Source organism: Benincasa hispida, chromosome 1, assembly GCF_027475165.1.
Source record: "Benincasa hispida cultivar pf3 chromosome 1, pf3_genome.v1.1, whole genome shotgun sequence".
NCBI lineage: Eukaryota > Viridiplantae > Streptophyta > Magnoliopsida > Cucurbitales > Cucurbitaceae > Benincasa > Benincasa hispida.
Window position 1 is genome coordinate 64,721,312 of NC_143478.1, and position 26,252 is coordinate 64,747,563.

Consider the following 26,252-nt stretch of genomic DNA (forward strand, 5'->3'; position numbering starts at 1 on the left):
ATTCAAAGCACATTTTTAGTTAAAGTGGTAAAATGGGGGGGGGGGGGGGGGGGGGGGATTGGAATAGAAATTGCATAAAATGCAAGTAAAGTAAAAGATATAAATGCAATAAAAGGAAACGACCTAGCTCAAGGGAATTGGAATTGTTCGATGTAATTTCGTTTGGCGAATTGCTTAATGTAATTTTAGTTTCTTAACTATGCCTAGCCCATTCGATTGGACATCCAACCGACGGTCCTAATTATCTAATTAGCTAAATATGCTTAAATGAATCCATACTAAACATGATTACCCAACTGCATTAAGTTCTAGGGCTTACGTTAGGATGAATGTTTAATTTCCACCGTCTAATTAAACACCCACTATGGTTTTCTCTAGGTTGATAGGAACAATATGATTCATTTCAGACAACAAATTGTAAGCCTAACTAACCTATTGCTTCTTATGGACTGACTAACAATTTCATGTCACATATTGCTAGATAATCCTAAGTATTCAACCACAAATCCTCAAGTAGTTTGTTAGATAATCAAGAGAAAATATAATTGATTAAGCAAGATAATAGAGGCAAACCTATAGCCAAGATATGACAATTACAATTAAACAAAACTCCTAAGATTACATTGTTCCAAAATCCCCTAGACTAGAAAATAGCTAGAACTTACCTTCCCATGGAGATGGAGAAGACAAATCCTGACATCATTCTATTAATTACATGAGAAGAAGGAAGAAAATAGATAAAAATACAAGTAGATAGATGAGAAGAGGAAGAAATTGCTTCATTAGTCGATTGGGGGTTGATTATTTCATGAACTTCATCCCTAAAACGAAGAAGAAAGCTTATAATCTTCAGTCGCAGTGTTGCAATGCTACGAGGCCTCGCGCACGCCTCTGTAAAAAATCAGAGCATTACAACGTTGCGAGGCCTCGCGTGCGCCTCTGTAAAAAATCAGAGCATTACAACGTTGCGAGGCCTCGCGTGCGCCTCCGTAAAAAATCAGAGAGTTGCAACACTACATGTAACGTTGCAATGCTCCCCTATTTTCTAGTATTAAGTCACTACTATCTTGTAGCATTGCACAACACTCGGCTGAGCGTTGTAACGCTCCGTCTAAGAAATTTTCATCCGTTCACATCCTTTTGAAGCTCAATTGCTCAAATTAGCTCCTAATTTCTCCAAATTAACCCCGAACAGCTCGTAACGAGTGATTCTACTTCAAAGAGGTAGGATTGTATCAGCAACAGCGGAAGCACAAGAATCATCTAAGCACTCAAATTCACTAATTTTGGCAAAATATAAAGTATGCTCTTGCAGAAAACAAGTGAGTTTCAAGACATACCTCTTGTAGAACTTTTTCAAAGCTCCTTCTCCATCTGCTATCTTTCCCAAATCTTGTTGCAAACCACCTCAAGATCTTCCCCACTATTCTCTTGGTGCTCTAGATTGAGTTGTGAGACTCAAAACAAGCTTGAATCAATGGATGAAGGAGAAATGCTCACTGCAGTAATCTTGTTGAAGAACCCTTTCTTCAACCCAAATTTTCTCTAAAATTCTCTATAGATTGCATCACCAATTTTCACTCCAATCTCTTCATTATATTGCAGATCAACATGTAAAGGAGAGAGTTGCATGAGTTGCAGCTCATGCTTGGAGAAGATAAGGCAAAGAGAATGTCATTTGAGTAAGCAAGTTGAAAGATGGATAATAGAAAAACAAATTTTCCATTTTGTGTTTTGTTTTTCACTTTTTTCAGTTTTATCATAAAATCAAATTTTGATTTTATAAAATCGATTTTGAAAATAAAAAATGAAAAATTTAATTAATTTCATAATTAATTATTAAATAAAACTTAATTAATTTAATATCATATATTAAATTAATTTTAACACATATCTATCTTTATATATTTAAATCATATTTAAATATATAAATTCTCCTATTCCGTTTAATTCTCAAATTAAACATGTAATTATATCTCATATAATTATTAATTCCCTTAATTCTAAATTGAAAGATTCAAATTAACTTATCACGCTATTCTAGAGCTAGTCTGTTACGAGTTAGTAAGGGGACCTCGCGGATTTATAGATCATGGGCTTTAACGATTCGAGATTAATTGGCTAAACTCATTAGACCAGATTAATCCCCATTCCTTAACTAATGGGTCACTTCACTAAAACTCATAGTTGCACTCCCCTCACTGTAGGTATATTATGTCCACATGATTTAACCATAATCAGCAAGTCGACCCTTCACAGATTGTTCGTAATAATGGCTGGGTCAAATATCTGTTTTACCCCCGAGATTATGTCTTATTCCTCAAGTTCCTACTGATCCTCTAATGAACAACTGGTTTGTGATCCAATCACTAAACCAAACTCTCTCAGCCCAGTAAGAGGGTGGGGCTCCTTGTTCAAGACCTGGATTCAGTACTTGAGAGAACAACCTTTCTCCTATCCCTAAATCGAGTAGGCATGAACTCCATCTTGCACCCTATGTCCTCAGCCATCTATTCGGTCTTACCTCTGAAATGGGAATCTTATTGAGTCGGCGTTGTTGAGCCAACCCTCACCTATGCAAATCTAAGGGCAATCCCAAATAAACAGGAGTTCATAGTTAGCTCAGTATTAAGATCGAGTTACCTAGATCATCTAGGTGAAATAGTCAGTCTTAAATAGTAAACAACATTATAAAGTAAGAGTGACTTATTTCTTGGTTTTGATCTTATACAAACTCATTGCATAGGACGCCCCCACTTCTCATGTCATAACATGTACGAATTAGGATCACATCATATGTAGTACTTTACAACTCTTTATAACAACTTCAGAGTAGGTCGCATCCAATGTTGTTACCAGAATAAGGTACCCAATTTTATTCATGTACCATAGATCATTTTGACTATTTACTTGAACCTGATCCACTCTTATGTCTCCACATAAAGTTCAAGTACTCATACAATAGTCATGGGTCTTAGTTTATTGGATTTAGATTTTCATACAATTTATGAAATCAATAATAAATATATTGATTATAGAAAATATTTATCATTTTACAAACTACGAGTTTTAGGACATAAAACCCAACAATACTCCCACTTGGACTAAAACTCCAGTGGATCAATATATACAAATATATACAATGTTGAGTTTACATGGAGAGAATAAAATGTACAAATACAATAAACTAGGGCATTACAATACCCATAAATTCTCCCACTTACCCTAGTGATAAAAAACTTGTAGACGTAGCCCTACTAGGTGACCCTCGAATACTTTAGCCGAGAAGGCCTTCATAAATGGATCAGCTAAGTTATCTTAGGAAGCGATCTGGGTGACGATTATGTCTCCTCTGTGTACAATCTCCCTAATGAGATGGTACTTTCATTTAATATGCTTTCCCTTTTTATGGCTTCGTGGTTCCTTTGAATTTGCAACTGCTCCACCGTTGTCACAATAGAGAGTGACAGGCAGGACATAAAACCCAACAAATGATGCTCAATACCTATAAAATCATTAAATAAACACATTAAACATAGTAACAACCTAGAATTAGGAAAAGGAAAATATCACATTTTTTATGCCATCAATAACCTTGAAAGACTGCTTTCCAAAGAGTTTTCCAACTTAAACTGTTTCGTCTCATGTTGTTAGTACGACTGAAGATGACGACACTCCTTGAAATTGTGTAGAAGCCATGGCCAAGCTGAAGTATCTACCTTCTTTCAACATAAATGATTTGTTGTCACTCTTGCAAGAGACCAAGAATACACTTGTCAAAATATTAAAAGATGATGGAATTCCAACTACTTCTGCATCCCAGAAAAATACATATTCTTCATGTTGTATATCAATATCATTCACTAACGAAGATTTGCTACTTTCGTCAAAGCTTCATAATAGACCCTTATTTGTGTTGGAGAAGTCCGAGAGCAAAAACTCAATCGAATCCTCATCGATAACTGCTCAACTGTCAACATACAGTCGAAATTGACCATGAATCAATTGGACATTTCGATGGAGGAGTTGTCGGGTAGTAAAGTGGTGAATCAAGGCTTTAATCAATAAGCGCAACGAGCGATAGACACAATTCGTTTAGAAATCACCATAAGGTATTTGCAAGAGAGCACCATATTTCACGTGATCGATGCAAGAACCACCTATATTTCTTAATGTCACAAACAAGGCTCTCCAAGGTTCCAACAAACGGATCTCTAAACCGTCTTGATCACGAACAAGGCTCTCCTTGAGCGATCACGAACACTAACATGAGAGTAACCTCGTTATTCTTTGGGATTCCAATAGAGGGATAGGTGGTATCCAACTATTGGGAGAGGGAGAAGAGAAAAGGATTTTGGAGAGTAAAGAGGATTAGAGAAACTTTTGCACAATAACACTAGGGTGCTATGTATTGTTCTCTGTGTGTTCCCAAAGGGCCATAGAGAGGTTTTTATATAGAGAAGGGCCAAGCTCTTTATCTAATATTTTCCTTTTCTATAATTAATTAAATAACATTTATTTAATTAATTAGCCCATTTAATTAAATAGCACTTATTTAATTAATTAGCCCAATTAAATAACACTTAATTTTAATTTTCACAATAGTTAAATAACTATTTATACATTAAACCCAATTCAATGTATACATTTAATTATCATATACATCCCATGTATATGTGCAAAACCTCTCTATTAATTAATTCTTTGTGAATCTAATTCACTTGAATTAATTATTTGAATCTTATTCAAATATCACTTTCTAATATAATTATAGATCATATCCTTAATTATATTTTAATTACATTAATATATAGTTTCCTCAAATTAATTTGAATAATTCAAATTATCCCTCTTAAGTATCCTCTAATGAGCTAACGAGGGGACCTGGTAGACTTGTAGATCAGAAGCTCTAACAATATGAGATTAAATTGGCTAAACTCATTAACCAAATTAATCAATTTTCATTAATTATAGGTACACTCCACTAAAGACCCACAGTTGCACTCTTCTCACTACAGATATATTTCTGTGTCCACAGATATAGACCAATACCAACAAGTTAGTCCTTCACGAGTGTTCATAACTCCAACTGCGTTAAATTGCAGTTTTACCCTTAGATTACCTCTGCCACCTTAAGTACTAGTGCTCCTCTAATGAACAACCTATTTATGGTCCAACCAATAAATAGAAACCCTTCTTAGGCCAATGAGAGGGTAGGGCTCTTTGATCAAGTCCTGAAGACACCACTTAAGGGAACACTCATCTACTTACCCTTATGGTGGGAAGGAGTGAATTCCATCTTGTATTATTATGTTTCCAGCTCCCCACTCAGTTTTATCCTCAAAATAGTAGGCTTATTGGGTTGGTGATCTGGCCACCCTCACCCATACAAATCAACGGACAACCTTTCATGAATAAAGTTCATAATATACTCAGGATTAAAACTAAGTCGCCTAGGTCATCTTATTAAAATAGGACCCTTACTAGTCAACGGTGTTACATCTAGTGGTTACTATTTGGCAGTCTAGTCTTATGAAAATTCATTGCATAGGATACTCCCACGCGTGTCACCTACACGAACGCGTTGGATCATTATGTTTGCATTAAATACAAAGTGGGTCATATCTATAGTGTTACCAGAATAAGGTACTTAACCTTATCCGTATGCTATAGACCCTTTAGGCTATATCTTGAACATTGATCCCTATATGTCTCTACATACAATTCAAGACTCATATGATAGCCTTGGATGTTAGTTTATTGGATTTAGGGTTACTAAGACAAAATAGACGACAATACAAGCAATAATATTTATTGAATTAACATCCATAACTCTGTATTAATAACAATCAATTAATAACATTTACTATCTACGAATTTTAGGGCATAAAACCCCACAAATTCCCACTTGACTAAACATCTAGTCAGTGGGTTGTACATAATTCAAAAGGCGGGATAATACAATAAACTAGGGCATCCATATACCCATTGCACATCTAGGACTTGCCCTAGATTATACAACGTAGATGTCTCATAGACTTAGATTCTCTAGATGACCCTCGAACACTTTAGCCGAGAGAACCTTTCTAAATGGATCAGCAATGTTATGCTCTAAGGCAATCTTTGTGATGATCACATCTCTTTTTTGCACAATCTCCCGTATTAGATGATACTTCCTCTCACTATATATGCTTTCCTCATTTGTGACTGGGAGGTTTTTTAGAGTTGGTTACTGCCCCACTATTGTTACAGTATAAGATGATGGCCAAGTTTATATTTGGAACCACTTCCAAATCACTTAAAAACTTTCTTAGCCAAACTGCTTCCTTTGTTGCTTCACAAGCAGCTACATACTCAGCTTCTATAGTGGAATCTGCAATGCATCCTTTCTTGATTCTACACCATACTACAACTCCCCCGTTCAGGGTGAACACTGATCCTGACGTGGATTTTCTAGAGTCCTTGTCATTTTGGAAATCAAAGTCTGTGTATTCTATAAGAATTAAATCCTTAGCGCCATTATTCACCAAAGGCAAGGAATATGCACTCTATTATCTAAGTAGAACTTTGACTGAAGCTAAGTTGAATTATTCACCAATCGAGAAAATGTATCTCACTTTGTTCTTTACAATAGATAAGTTGAGATGTTATATGCAAGCCTTCACTATAAACTTAGTGGCAAAGGCCGACCTTATCAAATGTACCTTATTCAGGCTAGTCATCTCAGGAAGCCTTGCTAAATGGGAAATTATACTTCAAACAATATGATATTGTGTATATACCTTAGAAGGTAATGAAAGGTCAAACATTGGCAGATTTCCTAATTGATCATCTGATCCCATCAAATTGGAAATTATATGAAGACTTGCCCGATGAAGAAGTATCGAAAGGATGGAGTCTTGGACTATGTACTTTGATGGTGCAACACAAAGAAGTGGAGCCAACGTCGGCATTGTCTTCATTTCTCCTAAGAAGCACATGTTGTCACATAGCTTCACACTTAGTGAGTTGTATTCAAATAACGTTGTTGAATACCAAACGCTCATCATTGGCTTACAGATGGTTTTAGAGATCAAGATAATATAATAGATGTATATGGTGATTCAAAGTTAATTATAAATCAACTCTCATGCCAGTACGATGTGAAACATGAGGATTTAAAGCCTTACTTCACTTATGTTAGAAGATTGATGAATAAATTCGAAGGCGTAATGCTAGAACATATACTGGGATCAGAAGATAAGAGAGCATATGCATTGGCAAATTTAGCCACTAATCTAACGATCTCAGATGATGTACCTATAAACATCTCTCTTTGTCAAAAGTGGATTATTCCACAAACAAAGATCAATATGTAGAAACCGATGCGATATCTGTTTAAATGATGAAAAGGAGGATTGGCAACAAAGTGCTGAAGCTCTAGAGTTAAGATTAAAGCTCTGAAGCTCTCAAGATTTTGAAGTTTTGATCGATCTCGAGATTACTACCTTTTGAAGATTGAAGACTTGGAAGATTAAAACTTCCTTGAATTCCAATAGAGTGGAGCTCAAATCGATTTCAAGATTAGAACCTTTTGAAGATCGAATACTTGAAAGAATAAAACTTCCTTAAATTCCAGAAGATTAAAATTCAAAACAACTCTATGAAGATTGAAGATTTAGAAATTTTAAAATTTATTCTTTGTTTGAGAGAAGGCATCAGAGGATCAAACATTAGCGATTGTACCCATTACACTATACTGAAATCAATACAAAAATTCAAAAATTAAATTCCTTCAAAAAGCTCATGTGAACAGTTTGGCATGCCTAGTGGGATCGATGCTCGAAAAAAATCGCTGATGAGAAATGAAGTAAAAAAGGGATTGAGCCAGAAAATCTGATTCTTTAATACCCTATTGATGTGGATGATTGAAATTTGTAGAACTCTCTTCTTCCACCCTTTTCTAAAATATATTTTTTGTTTTATTTTTTGTTAGGAGTGGGAGAAGAGGCCGTTTGTAACTTTGAGAGATGTGAAATGGAATGAATATGAATTATCACTGAACAATTGTGACATGAGATTCCACCCTCTTTGGATATCTTTCCTTCAGTTGAATATTTTTCCACATTTTGAACTTGGAAAACAGCTTTCCCCTTTTTATCCCAATTTTAATTCGACTTTCATTTTTTTCAAAAAACATTATTGATTTTTTTTCCTTTCTTTTCTTTTTTTTTTTTTCAATTTTTTCTTTTTACTTTCTTTTTGAACTTTGTATTTTTCTAAAAAAAATTTTAGCCATGTTTTTTGGGTTTTTTTAACTTTTTTTTTTGTATTATTATTTTACTTTTTTTTTCTTTTTTTATACGTTTTTTAGCAAAATAAGTGGAATTTCCATTCTTCTTTGAGTATCTTTTATTGACTTGCCCCAATGTTTTTTTACAGGCTTAAGCTGCTAGTAGCTTTGATCTTAATTGAAGAAAAAATAACTTTTCTTCCTACATATTTCCACATATTTTATCAAAAGTTGGATTTTTTTTTTTTTGTTTTTGTTTTTGTTTTTTTGTTTTTGTTTTTTTTTTTTTTTTTTTTTTTGCAAGAATGCCTTGATATGGGACCACCTCCTCTAAATTATTGTTGACCTTAGAGAGGTATGGATTATCATTGGCCTTAGAGAGGTCCGAATTATGCTAGGCTTAGAGAGGTCTGGATCATCGCTGGCCTTAGAGAGACTTGGATCATCGTTAACCTTATAAAGGTCTAGATCATCACTGACCTTAGAGAGGTCTGGATGATCTGCTGACCTTAAAGAGGTCTGAATTATCTGCTGACCTTAGGGAGGTTTGGATTATCTGTTGACCTTATAGAGGTCTAGATTATGCTCGAATGCCATCTAAGGAGGGACATTAGAAGGTTCCTCTAGTGTTCTCCATCTACTTGAGCTTAGAATATGTCCAAACTTTATGAAATTCACCATCTTTTTTAGCATATGAAGTTCACCATCTTTCTTAGGCCCTTCGTGCACCCGTTTCTTTTAGGTTTTGCAACTGTGACTTATTTCTTTATGGTGTTTTTTTTACACAACAATGGTGTACTTCACTGAACATATCTCGTATGGAAAGAAACATCTTGTAATTATTACAGATAGGAAGCAACCTATAAAACATGGGCTAAGCCTTCTTGTGAAGGAGCCACTAGTTGGTCCTTTCGCAAATTTATGGCTGGATTTGGACAAAGACATGACCCCACTCGAATTATCAGCAGAGATACCCTTGACTTTGGGAGAAAATATGTGGATATTACGATCTTTTATTGATAAAAAAAAGCCCCCACTTCTGATCGGGTGGTAACTCTTAGGCATCGTACGATTGATGGTGAGCCTTATTGGAATGCTACCACAAAAGTCCCTAGAGAATTTACCTTTACCAACTGCTATTGGGAATGTTTAGAGTTCATAATTAGTCAAGATGAACGATCCCTTCATGCAGTCTATTTATTTGGTGCGGTGATGGCCTCTTTGTATACATATAACCAAAATAGTGACATGATCAGAGCCTTTTGCAAAGTTTGGTGCCTGTCAACCAATACTTTTCATATTATGGCATGTTAATTATCAATTTCCCTATGGGACCTATAGTCATTTGGGGGCCTTTCAATTAGAGGGGGATTCTACAAGGAGGTCATTCCCTGCCTTAGAGAGTTAATCGACTCAGAAGAAAAGAAGAAATATCTTCCGAAGACTTGTGAACATCTTTTTCAGGCATACTATTCGATAATTTACTTGTAGAAAAAAGATTGTGTATTGTCCTCTAAGAATGATTCCCTAGTGACCATTAGTTTTTGTATTTCATTTTGGTTCCTAGGGGCTCGAATATATGATAAGCCTATTACTAAGAAGCTAAGAAAGCCTTTCACTCCCAGTCTACTCAAAATTCAAATGGTGTAAACATCAAGCCTCGGGACGGGTCGAGTAGAGAAAATATTTTATTCAAGGAACTTGGGATATAAGACAATTTGAAGGATAAAACATACTTGTCTGCATTTTTATTCTGGTTGTTGTGTCTTTTTATATTCCCACAAAAAACGGCTTACCTTCGTCCTGGAGTCTTTAAAGCTGCTAGTTTTATGGTTGATGATAAGATGTATAGCCTTGTCGTTCCAATTCTAGCCAATATTTATCATGGCTTGAGGTTGATAACTAAAGCTTTAGCTCCGATTGGACGAATGAGCTTTTATTTTCCCATGCATTATGTCTACGGATGGCTAGCTCACTATTTTAATACCCATTACCCAGTTCCAATGATATTTGGGGTTCGAAAATGGCCAATTTTTCTAGCAAAGGCAACTCAATTTATTTTGAAGAATATGAAACATAAGAACTGATCCATAAAGGTGCACATATTCGATGGCACGTGAACTCTCAGAACCGAAATAGGCATGAGCGTCTAATTGATGATAGAGATTTATCATTTTATAATCTTGCCAACTCTCCAGTACACGATATCTATTGGGGTTGATGCTCTAAATCTCATGGGTTTTGTAGTTTGTAATTGTAATGTACAAATAATTTATTTATTTAATAAAATATTATATATTTTATTCAACATTTAGTAGAATTAACCCACAAAACCAATAAACAACATTCAGTTATCTTCTATAGCATAAACATGTACGTAGAGATATACAAGTAGATCATGTTTAAGTGATAACCTAAATGGTCTATAGTAGATGGATAAGGCTGAATACCTACGAATACGACCCGCTTTGTAGATATTACAATTATTGTAAAGTGCTACAAATAATCTGATCCTGATCATTCATGTGGAGACATATAAGCAGGGGTATTCTATATAAAAGGGTTTGTAAAAGACCAGACCATGAAATGAATACTCTCATTATATAACGTCGTTAATAGTAGAGACTTACATTTCACCAGGATGACTATAGGTGACATGACTTGAATCATAAGTGAGTTGTAAAATCCTGCCTATGTAGGCGGTCATTTGATTTGTATGAATGAGAGTGGTCAGATCGCCGACTCAATAAACCTACCATTTTGAAGATTCATTTAATTGGAGAGTTGAGAACATAGCTACATAAGACAGAATTCACTCCTTACCTAATATAGGGATAAGTAGATAAATTGCTCCCTAAAGGCTAATTCTGGGGCTTGAACAATGTGGCGCCATACTCTCTCTTGGCCCGAAGGGGTTTGGTCATAGTTAGATTATGACTTATTGTTCATTAGAGGGATCAATGGTACTTAAGGAGTTAGATGTAACTATAGGAGAAAAACGATAATTTTGGCCCAGTTGTACTTATGAGAAATTTGTGAAGGATCATCACACTGTTGACTTGTTATATCCAATGGACACAGAAATATATCTATAGTGCGAAGAGTGCAGTTTTCGATCTTTAGTGGGATGATCGACAGTTAATTGATGTTGAATAATTTAATTAAAAAATTTTAATTAATTATTCGAGTACCATTGGAGCTTCAATTGACAAGTTCATAAGGACCCCTTTGTAGTTCAACAGGGATATGATATAATTAATATAATGTATTTGGTACATTATAATTTAAAGTTCATTTTGAGAGGAATTAAATATTTGAATATGATTCAAATACTAATTATATGAATGAGATTCATACAATTAAATTAAGTATAAATGTGATTTATGAAATGCCATGTATTATTGAGAGAAATAAAAACTATAGGTCATATTATATTTGATACAATATAAAACTATAGGTTATGTATTATATTTGATATAACATATAGTTACATATACATATAATAAGTTAGTTATTATATATAATTATTATTTAAATTAAATTTATTTAAATTTCAAAAATTAAAGGGAGAGAGTTACAACCCCCTCCCCTTAATTATCTTTCAATGAATCATGGTAGGGGAAGTTACGTATTATTCATCTTCTTCCCATGTCTTCAAAAAAGTTTAAACAGAAGTTCTCTCTGTGATTGAAAAGGATTACATAGAATAAAAATTCCTCTCTCCAAAAATTTTCTTCCTCTCCCAAAACTCAAAGCCCATACACTCTTGAGAATTCTCTTCCACTACAGAGAATATGGAAGTTGCTTTTGTGGTGGTATCATCGTTGGTGGCCTTTCGATTCGTGATTGATCGTGACCAAAGAGGAGGCTTTCATGAAGAAGTTTTTCTTCAAGGGTAAGTTAATCCTTATCCCTTCTTCCTCATTTTTATCTATAAGCATGCTATAAATAATCTGTATATGTACAATTATATGTTTACTGTATTTAATTCTGTGAAAAAAAAAAATTCGAGACAATCTCACTTCCACATTGGACCTTACGATTCCTTCAATATCATCTCACTGTGGGAATATTTTGATTATAGAATCATATAGTCCTTATCGATTTGGCTGGCAGTTCGGATTTTATCAAGACATTCCTAATGACATAGAGGAAATTCCAATTGCCATCACTTTCTACAACGTGATATATCACTTTAGGGTCTGCACCAGACAAGATCATTGTCTCAAGTGTTCTTACCAACCCACAAGTTGGAGCCATGCAACCATGTTACACCACGATACATGAATTGGTGGTTGAAAAAACATGAGAGTTATTTTGAGGATAACACATATCACTTAGTGAGTAGCACTATTCTTTCTCCCTCGAAACCTAAGTTATCCAAGAATAAAGGGAGTAACCAAGGGGATAAACAAATTTGTTTCATTGAAGAAGTAGCTCCCACCCTTCAGAAAGTTGTTTCTACTCACGAAGGAGTCATAGAAGTAACAGTGATCATCATTGGAAAAGAGCTCAAAGAAGACGAAGATGGCTGGTGATGATTTGTTTTGAAGGAGTTCTAAGTGCTTTGGTAATTCCTAATGGTACTATAATACTTGTATGTATATCTTCCCTTTATGTTCTCCTCATTCACCTCTTTAGCAAACAATTAATTTATTTTCTCTTTTCTTTTTCTTTTTATAGTCACCCTCGAGCAATCATCTTTAGGAACTTACGGAGTAGTGTAGCGAAGAGTCTTTAATGGGAGCTTATGCTTTGGATTCATCTATCAAAAAGGTCATTACTTGTAAATTATCGTTAGTTGAAACAATTAGACAACCTTCACAACCTCTTAACATTTCTAAAGAAATTCGACATGGTAAACAGAAAGTAGGCATTGAAAGTGTTGAAGTTTAGACCATTTGTTTGGAGATGTTGGTCATTTTAAAGTACCTCAAATGGAGAAAATCATGCCCCCTCCTGGTCCCCCGAAGATTTCTGAGTCAACACGATATCTTAACGGTGAATCAATTACTGGGCACCCTAAGCCTTCTCTATATTTTTATGAGAAATTGGTTTCAAACTTCTACCAACAAGCAGCCTTATCTATATGGAAGGATATTCAAGGCAAGATTGTGCACACTTCTTTTGAGCACATACTAAGCCTTAAACCAGAAATAGCAACAATATTTTCTGATATTTTCAAGATTCATAAGAGCGATTTGGCTTCTCTTCAGGAATTTGTGAATAGTTATCTTAAGGTTGTAGATAATTTAAACACGGTACAATCTTCGTATTCCACACAATTTCCTTCAGCCGACAAGGACCATCGATTGGGTGAGAAGACATCTCGTGTGAAAGAAGCCATTACTTTGATAAGCCGACTACGAGAGGAAGACAAAGTCAGTCAAGAGCGAGCTACCAATTATCATTGAAAAAGAAGGATCTAGAAATCTAACTTCAAAGTCTAAATGTTGAGTCTATAAAGCTGTCGAGTTTATCTTGTGAGAAAAAGGGGCCATAGACAGAAAGAACTTGAGTTGCCAAAATTTAGAAATAAATCAATACTCTTGAGAGCACCCCCATTATAACTGATGCGGCTATCGAGGCTTTAGCTATAACTTGTAAAAACATGGAGACTACGTGCAAAGAGTTAAAAGATTTCAAGTGAAAGCTTTGACTTTAACCATTCCCCCCCCCCCCTCTCTCTCTCTCTCTCTCTCTCTCGGTTCAATCTTATTGTTTTGCATATTCTGATTTAATGGAAAGAATTTTTTTTTTTTTTTTGCACGTGACTGCACTTAAATTTTATTTTACGCTATTTACATACCCTTTATGATAATAGGATCAAGTCATAATGTAGTTCAATACAATTATTTTTTTGGGCCATTCACCTTTTAAGCTTATGTGGGCCAAAAGCAACGTGCAGTTTATACTCTTACGATATGAAGGTTTTTTTATTTACATAATGACTTCTAGCATAAAATGATATGAGAAAGTTGCCATTGATTGGGTTAGTTCTTAATTTGTCAATTGACGATCTTGTATGCTCCATTCGTAGTTTAGAAGAGCACCAAACAGGGGTACACTATTGACTTCACCATGGAGGCGAAGTACGTAGCGACTTGTGAAGCTGCTAAGGAAGCTGTATGACTCAGAAAATTCCTGACTAATCTGGAAGTGGTTCCAGACATGTCAAAGTCCATCACCCTTTATTGTGATAATAGTAGTGATGTGACCTATTCCCAAGAGCCTAGGAAGCTTATAAAGCAGAAGTATCATCTCAAACGAGGGATTGTGCATCATGGGGACATGCTCGTAATACAGATAGCTTTGAAGCACAACATTACTGATCCATTTACAAAGATCCTTACGGCTAAGATGTTTGAAGGTCACCTGCAGAGTATGGGTCTATGGGATAGGCCACATTTAGACTATGGTAAGTGGTAGACTTGTACTAGGCAAGTTATGCCCTAGTTTATTGTTTTGTGTACTTTGTATATTAGTTTGACTTTTATATTGTACACCCTACTAGCTTTAGGTCAAGTGAAAAATTGTTGGGGTTGATACCTTAAATCTTGTAGAGTTCTATAGTTTGTAATTGTATTGTACAAACATCTTATTTATCTAATAAAATATGTGATGTTTTATTTGACATTTAGTTGTATTAAACCCACAAACCAATAAACAAACATCCAAGGTTATCTTGTAGCTTAAACATGTATGTAGAGACATATGGGTAGATCATGTTTAAGTGATAACCTAAATGATCTGTAGTAGATGGATAAGACTGGATACCTTATTGTGGTGATACTACGAGTACAACCTACTTTATAAATGTTACAATTGTTGTAAAGTGCTACAAATGATGTGATCTTTATCACTCATGTGGAGACATGTGAGCGGAGGTATTCTATATAAAGGAGCTTGTATAAGACCGGACCACGAAATGTTTAGTCTCATTATATAACATCGTTCATAATTGAGACTTACATTTCCCCAAGATGACCATAAGTAACATGATATGAATCCTAATTGAGTTGTGAAATCCTTCCTATGAAGGCGGTCCTTTGATTTGGAGACTCATCTATTTAGGGAGCTAGGAACATAGATACACAAGAATGAATTCACTCCTTCCCCAATGTTGGGGTAAGTAGATAAATTGCTCCTTTAAGGGTTGATTATGGGGCTTGAACAATGTGGCGCCACACCCTCTCCTGGCCCAAGAAAGGTTTGGTCATAGTTGGACTATGATTTATTATTCATTAGAGGGATCAGTGGTACTTAAGAAGTTATATGTAACCATAGGGGTAAAATGTTAATTTTGGCCCAGCTGTACTTACCAGCAATTTGTGAAGGTCATTGTACTATTGACTCATTATATCCGATGGACACAGAAATATATCTATAGTGTGAAGAGTGCAGCTCTTGATCTTTAGTGGAGTGTCTGACAGTTAATGGATGGTGAATAATTTAACTAAAGAGTTTAATTAATTATTTACGTACTGTTGGAGCTTCAAGCTATAGATCCATGAGGTCTCCTCTGTAGCTCAATGAGAATTAATGAGAATCAATTTTTGGATTAGTTTTAATTGCTCAAATTAATTATATATGATATAATTAATTTAATATAACTATATATTATATAATTACTATAATGTATTTGATACATTATAATATAAAGTTTATTTTATAGGAAATAAATATTTGAATATGATTCAAATATTAATTATGTGAATTGGATTCATATAATTAAATTCGATATAAATGGGATTTATATTAAATATAGTTGTTGAGAGAATTAAACTATAGCTTATATTGTATTAGATACAATATTAAACTATAGGTTATATGTTATATTTGACATGACATATAGCTTAATATATATATTATTGTGCTTTTTCTCCGTAACTGAATGAGTTAGTGGGAGATTGCATTGAATTTTTGTAACTGAAGGATAAAATGAAAATTTTTCATTTTTCAAAGAATCAGACATTTGCTCACCGATTGTGTATACTGCATATCGCATAGCAAACTGAGAGCATATACGACAGCTCAAAATCTCTAAACGATCGTGTACACGTGTGCCTTTTCCTAAACCATCGCATATAATTTACTAAACGATTGTCTAGTGTTTTCTACGCAATTGCACGCTTCGAGCATTTTACTAAACGATCATCTATACGATCTCGCCTATTTTACTACACGATCGTCTACCTTTACCTAAACGATCAAGCATCCGTCTATACGATAGGTACCCGATATCTCCCACTTGCTTGGTCGTGCTCAATGATTATCTCTTCTTCCTTCCCTCTACCAAATCCAACAGAGCCCACACGTCCTGAATCTTCACTCCGAGAATACCGAGGGTTTCGAGTGGTGGTGTCTTCCTTATTGCCTTGTTCGTAAAGTGTTCGTTCATGGGTAGACGATAACGATTTGGTGGACGATTTCTTAGATGATCTCAATAAGAGTAAAAGGTGCAATCCGTTTGACGAGAGTGATATTTTTGTGAAGAATGTTCTTCAACTGGTATGTATCTTCTCTCTGTTTTGTTTAAAGTTCAAAGCATGTCGTAATTTATTCTTAAATGCATAACTAGTCTGTTTGATTGTGAATGCGGTAATTTTGTCATAAGGAGTGAATTTCGTCTTGTGTAACTAAGTTCCCAGCCCCCCAATCAAACAAATCCCCAAAAAGGTAGGCTTATTGAGTTGGAAATCTGGCCACTCTCACCCATACTAATCAAAGAACTGCCCTCATAGGCAGAAGTTCCCAAAACACTCAAGATTAAGGTCATGTCACCTATGGTCATTTTAGTGAAATGTAAGTCTCAAGTATCTTACGATCCCAAATGATCTGGATCCCTAGAACATGCTGCACCTCTCCTAAATCTTTCATTTGGAACTATGCGGCTAGCCACTTTTTAATGTCAGTCAGAAAACCTATATCATTTCCAACGTTCTGATCAAAGCCAAACAATTTGATCGCACTGTTAAATTTAATGTTCCACGACCTAGATGCTCGTTTCAGCCCATAAATGGACTTATTAAGCTTACAAACTCTTTGCTCCTGATCTGGTACAATGAACCCCTCTGGTTGAGCCATGTAGATGGTCTCCTCAAGATTACCATTAAGAAAGACAGTCTTGATGTCCATTTGCCATATCTCATAATCATAAAATGTGGCTATGGACAGAAGTATCCTAATAGACTTCAACATGATAATAGGTGAGAAAGTTTCCTCATAGTCCACTCCCTTGACCTGGGTATAACCCTTTACCACGGGTCTAACTTTAAAGGTATGCATCTTTTCATCTACACCTCGTTTTCGCTTGTAGATCCACTTACACCCTTAGGTTTTACCCCATCAGATTGATCCACAAGTTTCCAGACATTATTGAAGTATATAGACACCATTTCCTGGTTAATGGCTTTAATCCACTCATCTTTGTCAACATCCTCCATTGCTTGCTTATAAGACAATGGATCCTCGACCCCATCATCAGAAATGATGGTTTAGGCTTCAATCAAACCCATGTAGCGTTCCTGGGTTTCATAACCCTCCCACTATGTCGAGGCAGTCTCAACTCTTGAGATGGTTGACTCGATGAACCGACATCAACAACTTTTGTTGATTGATCAGTCTGTTCAACAACTCTTGTTGAACCCTCAATAGTCTCACTAGAAATCTCATATAAAACAAGCTTGCTTCGTGGTTTATGATCCCTAATATGGTCTTCTTCCAAGAAGATAACATTTATTGACACAAACATTTTGTTCTCACTCGGATCATAGAAACATCCACCCCTCGTTTCTATAGGGTAACCTACAAAGAGGAAAACTTTCGAACGCGGTGAAGGAACTCTTATCAAAGAGTACCTATGAGCGAAGCAAGATCGTTCCAAATTCATTGTGACAGAAATACCGCATTCACAAACATACAACAAGTTATGCATCTATAAACAAATTACATGCTTTTCAAACTTAAATAACAAAGGAAGGAGAGACATACCTCTTGAAGAACTTTTCTTCCCTTGAACTCTCACTCTCGTCAAGGAATATAGGTGCTAGTTTGAAAGAGGTGGTAAGACCATTGGAAAGAGGAAACGCATAGATGCTAGTTTGAAAGAGGTGGTAAGACCATTGGACTTCCACAGAAAAGATTTCTTCTAATAATCCAAAGTAGTTCCACCATGATTTAAACAAATTTGGAAAGTGCATTTTGTAAGCTTGCTTATAGAATGTCACAAACCAGGAATGGTTGTAAGCTTGAAACCAGAAAATATTATACCATGCTTGCATGTAGTCACGATATGTATATGTTTGTGGTTTGAAAGGTTTTGAGAATTTCTTCGCTACAAACATCCCTTGATTCTAATAGGATGGAGTTAGCACTTTGAAAATTCTCAACTTTAAGTATACAATTTTTTATGGATCCTACCGATCCGAAACATGAGTAATTTCTACGGACTTGGTGTCTACCAAGATGAATTCGTAGAAGGTTCTCATTTTTTATACATCCTCAGGAAGATAATTGAATCCATAAAGGAATATTTTAGAACAGACTTCCTGAATGAATGGTCCGTTAAATTCTGGCTTGATCGTTAGATCGACCATTGTTGTTTTTGTGAAGTATCCTGAAATGGGTGGCCTTGGTTGAAAAACCATTGGCTTCACCACCTGGGAAAATATTGACGGATTTTTTGGAATTAAGGTTGAAGATGGCCTCGTAGGTCTCTTATTTGAACTGTTTACTCCCGAGGGACGTAACAGTGTTGTTGAGGGTTAAGGAGGCAGGCTTAAAGAGCCTGATTGTATTGAAAGTGCCTTTTGGGCACTGCCTTGACGTCTTCTAGACACGACTTCAAAGCCAGTGTCCATGGCGTACTTATCTGCATTCATGGGAGATGATGCAGAAGATTGAGAAACAAGCTATTTTGCCCTTTGAACTACTAGCCTTGGAAGGGCTAGCCTGGATGCTCTGCGATGGCGGAGGCTGCTTTGGTGGCCTAGGACGGCTGAGGAGTTCCATGGACTTCTAAGAATTCATGAAGGAAATGTTTTTCTTTCTTAGGAGGATTTTTGCTTGGGAGTTGCTCTCTGCTTAGATAATCTACAAGAGAGTTTTCCGTGCCTTTTAGAAGCTCAATTTTGAAATCAAGGCAGGATAAGATTGTCTGCCATCTTGCAAAGATTTTTATTGACACAAGATTCTTCACATCTTTTTCAAAGATGTATTTACTGACCTTTGAATCTGTTCTCACCAGAAAATCTTTGTTGATAAAATCTCCTTGGAACTTTTGAATGCAATTTACTATTGCGAGAATCTCCTTTTTCACTGTGGAATAATTCTTTTGAGTATCATTCCAGACTCTAGAATAGTAACAGACTACTGTTTCTTTTCCGTTAATTTCTTGTTTGAGGATGTCGTCGTAACCAATGTCAGATGCATCGGTTTCCACAATTGGATAAGCTTTTTCATCCATTAGCGATAAGCATGGGATGCCTTTTAAGGGGGAGACAGATGATACAGAGGTTTTTTTATAAAGTCTCCAATATAATTTACACACCCAAGAAAGCGTTGGAGCTGTGTCTTGTCTTGAATAGTGCCTGGAAACTTATCCACGAAGTCTAGTGATCGTTGGATTGGTTTGATTATTCCTTGATTAATATCATAACCAAGAAATCTAATTTTTGTTTGAAACAATTTGATATTTAGTAAAGATACCACAAGACTATTTGTTTTAATGATGTTGAAAAACACTTGCAAGTGCTTAAAGTGTTGTTTAATTGTATTTGAGAATACCAAGACATCATCGATATAGACGATGGTGAAATCTTGATATTTGTTAAATATGTCATTCATGACATTTTAGAACTCCAAATGAGCTTCTTTAATCCAAAGGGCATGACATTCCATTGCTATTGCCCAAAGGGGACGTTGAAAGTTGTTTTATATTTGTCCGAACTTTGAGAAAACCTTGGCTGAGGTTATTCTTTTTAATAAGTCTTGTCGATTAGGAATTGGATACCTAATCCATTTGAGAGCCTTGTTAAGGGGCTTATATTTGTTAAATATAGTCTATAAGCCCCTTCACATCTTTGAAGAATCTTGTGTCAAAACAAATCTTTGCAAGATGGCAGGCAATCTTATCCTGCTTTGATTTCAAAATTGAGCCTATAAAAGGCACAGAAAACTCTCTTGTAGATTATCTAAGCAGAAAGCACCTCTCAAGCAAAAATCCTCCTAAGAAAGAAAAACATCTCCCTCATAAATTCTTAGAAGCCCATGGAATCCCCCGGCCGTCCTCGGCCACCAACGTGGCCTCCGCCATCACAGAGCATCCAGGCTAGCCCTTCCAAGGCTAGTAGTTCAAAGGGCAAACGACCCGTCTCTCAATCTTCTGCACCATCTCCCTTGAGTGCAGATAAATACGCCATGAACACCGACTTTGAAGTCGTGTCTAGAAGACGTCAAGGCAGTGCCCAAAAGACACTTTTAATACAGTCAGGCTCCTTAAGCTTGCCTCCTCAACCCTCAACAACACTGTTATGTCTCTCGGGAGTAAGTAGTTCAAATAAGAGACCTACGAGACCATCTTCAACCTTAATTCCAAAAAATCCATCAACATTTTCCCAGGTGGTGAAGCCAAAGGTTTTCCAACCAATGCCACCCATTTCGGGATACTTCACAAAAACAACAATGGTCGATCTAGCGATCGAGCCAGAATTCGACGGACCATTCATTCAAGAAGTCTGTTCTCAAATATTCCCTCATAGATTCAATTATCTTCTTGAGGATGTATAAAAAATGAGAACCTTCTACAAATTCATCTTGGTAGACACCAACTCCATAGAAATTACTCTTGTTCCGGATCGGTCGGATCCCTAAAAAATTGTATACTCAAAGTTGAAAATTTTCAAAGTGCTAACTCCATCCTATTGGAATCAAGGGATGTTCGTAGCGAAGAAATTCTTAAACCTTTCAAACCACAAACATATACATACCGTGACTACATGCGAACATGGTATAATATTTTCTGGTTTTAAGCTTACCACCATTCCTGGTTTGTGACATTCTGTAAGCAAGCTTACAAAATGCACTTTCCAAATTGGTTTCAACCATGGTGGAACTACTTTGGATTATCAGAAGAAATCTTTCTTGTGGAAGTCCAAAGGTCTTACCACCTCTTTCAAATTAGCATCTATGTGTCTCTTCTTTCAAAGACGTTTAGATTTGCATTATACTTTCAAATTCCGTGGATCTTTTGTTGGAATTTCCAACTAGGACCATACGGAAACTTCAAAGCCTTAAGCAAGGCATTAAGGATCAAGTGGTGGGAAAAGTTTGATTACTCCCACTTAAAAGCGTCAAAGTTGAAAGATTGGTTCAAAGCTAATGTTCATCTATAGGATCTATCTTGCCAAGAAGATGAACAATTTACTTTGACAAAAAATTCAATTATGAGTTCTCTAGCTGGAGCAGGATCACTTGATTTTACTTCAGTCCTCAATATAGTCGTCAGGAAATTATCAGACCATGACGAAACTCAAGAAGATGCAAACTCTTCTGCATCTGTGAATACTGAAGTCAAAAACGACGAAGATGACTACGACCCCTTCGCCGATTACGACATCAATGACCCATTTTTAGACCCACAACCAAATTAGTCTAAAAATGGTTACTCAAATTTTATTTAAATTTAAATTTATGTAAATTATTTAAATCGCTTTTGTACATAGGTGTGAAAATCAATCTGCAATTATCTTCGTCATTTATAAAATCCTACATTTGAGGCAGAGATGATGGAGATAGTATGTTCCTGAGGTGGACTAACCAACCACCGGCCACAGCAGTTAGCTGAAGATTGGAAAGCTCGGATAGATCACTATATGAGAAATGACTATAATATCCCATTAACTCATAAGGATTACGTTAGGCAGTTAAAGTAGGCAAGGTAGCCGAAGAAGTAAGACCCTAGATTGTAGTCCCAAAAGAGTTGATACGGTAGATATATGTAATAGTCGTTCCAATCCAGGCCATTCAGGAGAAACTGGGTGACATCATCAATAGTTATCACTTGAAGATCTTATCAAGCGTGCTTGAAGATATTGCAGACATATCCCATTTATCTTTATTGCTTTACTGTATTATTGCTTTGATGTTTGTATTATTGCTTTATTTCTTTTCCTTTTAAGATAAGATAAGGTCAAGTGGGGGTCCTGTCTCACCGACAAAATCTTATCGTAATCTTTTCTTTTTCAAAAGAAAGATTCCAAAAGATATTTTGCCAGTCAGGGGTCCTGTCCTATCTGCCACATTTGGAATTTTTCGATCACGTAATATTTATTTGTTGGGACGCGTGTCAAAATCTTATGGAATTGCTAGTAGGCAGAATGCTTAAAAACAATTCTATAAGTAGAACTTGATCTCGACCCTTAATGGTATCAGAGCCTTCAAACTCAACCTTTCTTCTATTTCTCTATCTGTGGAGTAGTCTCCCTCTAGAGCCTTGAGTAGCATGTATTGTTTCCTGGGTTGGATACTTGTTTGGAATTTAAATGCATGAACTTTAAATGTCTCTGATCATTAATATGCGTGTTTAAATATTTTAGATAATTAATATCTAAAAGTTCAATATGTTGTTTGACCAATTTTATATATAAAAACTAAAATAAAATAATTACTTGATTAAATGGTAGAAAATAATTAATATAATCATGGCTTAAATTTTTTATTATTTAATATTATTTATATTGATTAATTATTTAATCACTTATAATAAAAATAAATTATTTTTATATGAAGAATTAATCAAATTTAATCAAATTATTTAACTTAATTTCTAAAATAATCTAATATATATAAATTAATTAGAATATTAATAATTAAAAACAAAATTTTATATTAAATAATTAAGACTGCATAAGTTGAAATTTATTAAAGCTATAATTAATTAAAATAATTGTTCATCTTCTAGGTATAAAAATTCCACGTGTATGCCAACAAGAGCGTAACTCATGCGATATAGTATTCATAATATCAACCTCCATGAAGATATTAGAAAACTCTTGTCAGATGGATTTTAAAGTTTTTTTTATAATAATATCTATGATTTTAAAAGCGAGGTTTTCAAAAATAGAAGAATAAGAAAAATTATTTTAAAACATAGCAAAATCTTCCTTCCACCTTCTCCATCCCCTTCTTCTTCTCCGCCCCCTTCTTAGTTTAGTTTATTTTTGGGTGGGAAAGTAATAAACCTACTGCTGTGAGGGAGAGAAGCTTCATTAATGGCATAATCGATCTCGATTTTGGGTAATTATTAGATCTTCACTACTTGACCTCACCTCATTTCGATCTACTACGACAATAAAGTAATCAACCATCTCGATTTTGGGTAATTATTAGAACAACCAATTGTTTGTTTCTACGATGAACCAAAGACAAATCGGAAAGATAAATAATCAAAATCTGAAAGCTAAAACAACCAGAAGACAAGAACAGGACATGAGAGTAAATTTTAAAGCTAACATGCTAAACAAAATTAGAAACTTCGTTGAAAGATCAAATGGGAGTTTCCTAAAATTATCAGCAAAATTGAAACCAACTGAACTAATAAAAAACTATTCGATTGAAATAGAGAAGAAAGTTAACATAAAGTTCAGAGAGAATACTCACCGAAGAAGAAGATCCCGGAAGCTTCAATCGGGTCGAAGATGGAAAGAGGGAAAACAAACCTCTGAAAAACTCATACAAAAATCAAAAGATAAGAGCTCAGGCAAGCTTACGAAGAGGATATCACAATGATTGAGGGATTCTTTTTCTTGTTTTAGATAACAATTATTGAGGATTCAAGAAAAGCAAATGTTGCTATAAATTTTGTTTGTACTTCAACCCACGTTAAGTTTTGGTGTTAAAATTGATTTTACTCATAAAATTAGATGATAAATTTGAATTTTATTGCTTTTAGACATTTGTGATAGATATTATTATCAATGTCTACTAATGATAGACGCTTTTATCAGTGATTCTATCAATATTTATCGATAGAAACGGATAGAAATCTATCATGGATAGAGACTGATAGAAGTCTATCAGTATCTATCAGTGATACAAATTGATAGAAGTCTATTATTGATACAAGTCTACCACTGATAAACGCTAATAAAAATCTCTCGATATCTATTAGTAATTTTTTTTTGTTATTTCTATAAATAATTTGACATCTTTTCTATCTTTAAAAAAAAAATCGATTTTAAAAACTGATTTTATTAAACAAATTGGGATATCAAATGTCTATAATATCCCATGATAAAATTTGTCAAACAAATAGGTCTAAGAATTGTTTGGGTTATAAAGAGCTTGTTTGATAACGTTCTCATTTTCAATTTTTCGTTTCATGTTTCATGTTTTTTGTTTCTTATTTTTTAGGAATTAGAAATAAGAATATTTTTAGTAACTTTTTATGTTTCCTATTTCTTAGAAAAAAAAGAAACAGAAAAGAAAAGAAATGAAAACTAAAACTTGTTTGATAACCATTTTTTACTTCCCATTTCTTATATTTCCCCCAACATTTTCTCTTATTTTATAATCTAAATATAATTTAATTATGTAAAATAAAAAAATACATATCATGTACTAAAATATAAAATATTTACATTATTAAATACTCATAAATCCAGATGCAAAATTAATCACTATAATACAATTTTTCTATCATTCATATGTTACTAAAATTTTATTCCCATTTCTTACTCAAAACATTTATCTTAAATAATGTTGAGTTCAAATTAATTATATTATTATGTAAATGTCATAGTTGTAAAATATTAAAATGAACTTAAATAAATATCATAATAAACAAAATTTATATATGATAAAATTCTATTCGATTTTGAATGTACTGAAAATAATAATTTTAAATTTAAAATAATATATAAAAATACATATTTCAAAATTCAAAATTTAAAATTAAAAGAATATTTAAATATACATACTGAAATTTTGAAATCTGGAAATCAAAATAACACGTAAGTCTAAATATTTGAAAATTTTAAAATTTAAAACAAAATTAACCTATAAAAATAAAATAAAATAAATAAAAGAAATATAACAAAATTAGTATAAAAAGAGATAAGCCTTATTAGGAATTGAGCCCAAGACATGAAACCCAAGGATCGTTTAAGGCACGCCTACCTACAAATGAGCCAAGTCCAGCTTATGGTTCATTATAATGGTTATAATGGTTACCGATTTCCATCTTTCTCTCTCCCATCTATATCTTTTATTTTTTCATATGAATGGTTTATTGGAAAAGATTGCTTCTTAGCCACTCTAATCAATCAACATGTTAGCTCAGATTTATTATGTCATATCAAAATAAATTTTTACTACGATAAACGTGGAAGTAAGAAGATTTGTGTTGAAGATTTCACAATAGAAAAACCAAGAGATCTCACCTATGAAATACAGATACAGATACGACTACACGATACGGATACGATCGGATATGTCGATTCGTCAATTTCTAATACGATCGGATATAGTGATTCGTCAATTTCTAAAAAACTAAGATATGGATACGTCGAAGGATACGCCATTTTTTATATATTATTTTAATATATATTTCTAAAATATGAGAATACTGATATAAGGTTGGCAAAAAATGTTGTAGGGGCGGGGACCCGACCCATTCGGGTCGGGGATTCCCTAGTTTGATCGGGGGTAGGGTCAAACCGGGAAAATTAATCAGGCCCCGTCCAGGGACGGGGATAGTATCCCCACCTCGACCCCGATCCCGATTTTATATATTTTTATTTATATATATATTTAGAATAATATAAAATAATAAATTAAATATATGTCTAATTGTCTATAATATTAATAGGTTTAAGTTTGGACTTTGGAACCAAGAAGATCTTAAAAAAAGCCCAAAATTAAAAATTAAAAAGCCCAGCTCATTTCTCCTCTCCTTCCTCTTCCTTCTCTTTCCCTAATT

At 34.5% G+C, this 26,252-nt stretch overlaps 1 long non-coding RNA gene across 1 annotated transcript; it reads right to left on the minus strand.

The window, feature by feature from the left end:
* Positions 1 to 517: 517 nt before the first annotated feature.
* Positions 518 to 24,136, minus strand: LOC120084409 (uncharacterized). Its single transcript, XR_016525304.1, has 2 exons — positions 23,933 to 24,136; positions 518 to 1,647 (listed from the first exon to the last, which is right to left on the minus strand). It is a non-coding gene; the product is annotated as an uncharacterized LOC120084409 (long non-coding RNA).
* Between the last annotated feature and the right edge of the window lie 2,116 nt (positions 24,137 to 26,252).